The sequence below is a fragment of the Tiliqua scincoides genome, chromosome 6, assembly GCF_035046505.1.
Source record: "Tiliqua scincoides isolate rTilSci1 chromosome 6, rTilSci1.hap2, whole genome shotgun sequence".
NCBI classification, from domain to species: Eukaryota; Metazoa; Chordata; class Lepidosauria; order Squamata; family Scincidae; genus Tiliqua; species Tiliqua scincoides.
The window spans coordinates 27,961,969-27,964,033 of NC_089826.1; the positions used below are offsets into that span (position 1 = coordinate 27,961,969).

The 2,065-nt window shown below is 41.9% G+C and overlaps 1 pseudogene; it reads right to left on the bottom strand.

Moving 5' to 3' along the window:
* Positions 1-1,652: 1,652 nt before the first annotated feature.
* On the bottom strand, positions 1,653-1,772 carry LOC136656184 (5S ribosomal RNA; annotated as a pseudogene).
* Positions 1,773-2,065: the final 293 nt, after the last annotated feature.

Below are 2,065 nucleotides of genomic sequence, written 5' to 3' on the forward strand. Positions count from 1 at the left end.
ATTTTAATGGTATTTTTAACCATGAACTGGTCCCACGCTGTAATGGACAAATGTGCTTATGATGCATACATGTGCTAGTCATTCCCCTTGGTTCCTATGCAGTCCCTTTAATCATATGGGGGGATGGCTTATCCGAATTGCCCTCCCCATGCAATCAATGGAACTCCCATGGAAACGAGGGGAGGGTGTAGGATGTGCATAGACAATGAGAATGAACAGATGTCCTTTACTCTGTGGGGCTTTACTTTATTCTGCAAAGTCCTTTACTCTGTTTGGGGTTAAAAATATCAGCCAAACTGGCCCAATGGCAGCCTGGATGGCTTCCTTAGTTCAATCCAGTCAGGCTCTTTTGATATTCTTATAGCCTGCTCTGAAGCTGGGGTGTCTGACTTTCCACAAACTCTTCCATTCCAATCCATCACATTGGAAGATTAATGTGCTATCGAAAATGGAGAGAGCTACTTTTCCACAGTTCCATGTGGCGCCTTCCTTTGATTTACTAATGAGGCAAATTAAAATCCCATTTTAAGTGACACTTTCGAGAAACACCTTTAGATGCTTTCACCCCTTGTCACAATGAGTTAGTTCCTCTTAGCGCCCATTTTGACAGTCTTGATCAGAATAGTGTTCCCATTTTCTGGCCTCTCAGCTTAGTCTCAATGGCAGGCAACCAGAAATTATATATTTTTTTTTCATACACTTAAAATGCGTGTGTGGGTGGGGGGGGGAAATGCATGCGCACTGGTGATGGGTTCTGTCACTGCAGTTGAAGTTTAGAATGGAATTTGGTTCAAAGGAGGAAGGAGTTTCCAGTAAGGCATTTGTGTAATATATTTCTGGAACTCATTTCTTGGATTGGAATATAAACGAATACCTGTCTGCTTGAGCCTCAAAGACATGACTTCATCTCTTTTACCTGGTTTTAAGAGAGGAAAGAAGGAGCTGAATTGATAGCTCTGCCAAATGTGGAAGAGGACAGCACTGACAGCCCTTTGATCCCCTGACAAATTTCAAATCCCTGCCCTTAGCCAGATAGACAAGAGAGATTACAGGTAAATTTAATATCTGCCTTCCCAGTAATTAATGCTAACCTTACTAGCTGCAATGATCCTGCTGCCAACTAGCAAATAACAGGTTCACTTGCCATGCTTACTAACTGATGGTAACAGCATAACCTATCTCGGGAACTACTTCTCATTATCCGTCAGAGCACATTTGCTAGTAGCAATTAGAGAGCTCCAATTTGCAAACAAACAGAAAAAAAAGCCTCGAACATTTGCTGTAGAGGCACAACTTTTTTTCCAACTCACGCATTCAATTAACAGTGAATACTGTAATCTAATAAGGGCAGTGCAAATGTTCATGGCCTCGGAAGGGTCTTACGAAGAATGCAATTTATGGGAGTCCTTGCGCTCTTCTCCAGCTTTGCTTGCAACTAATTTGGTGAAATGCATTAGGCTTAATTAAAACAGGCAATCAGATTCATCATTACATGTGCACCAGGGTGCACGCACATTGCATACGCTCTGCGTATCATTACACTTGCACAAGAGAAGATCTACATACAAACAGGCACACTTGTGAGATTTCATTTGTAGTTCAGTTAAGGACTGGTTGGTTGGCAACCTTCAGTCTCGAAAGACTCTGGTATAAGCCTACAGCACCCGGTATTCCCAGGCGGTCTCCCATCTAAGTACTAACCAGGCCTGACCCTGCTTAGCTTCCAAGATCAGATGAGATTGGGCATGTGCAGGGTAACAGTTGCTGTATAGCTAAGGACTACTTTCCAGAAATATTACCTGTGCCAGAGATGAAACAACATTGTTTATTCTTCGCAGCATCTTTTAATTTGGGACTTGCGTATATCCAGAGAAGTTTACTGTTAATTAAATTTCCCACTTTTTTCCTTTTTAATTTCTGGCAAGGTTCCTGTACATATAGCAGCTGCATGACAGTGTAGAATTGAAAAGATGCAGCTCGTCCTGTTGTGGCCCTGCAGAGATGTAAAAAGCACCACCTGTTTAAACTAGCTCCATTTATCATGCATGCTTATTTATTTATTCTG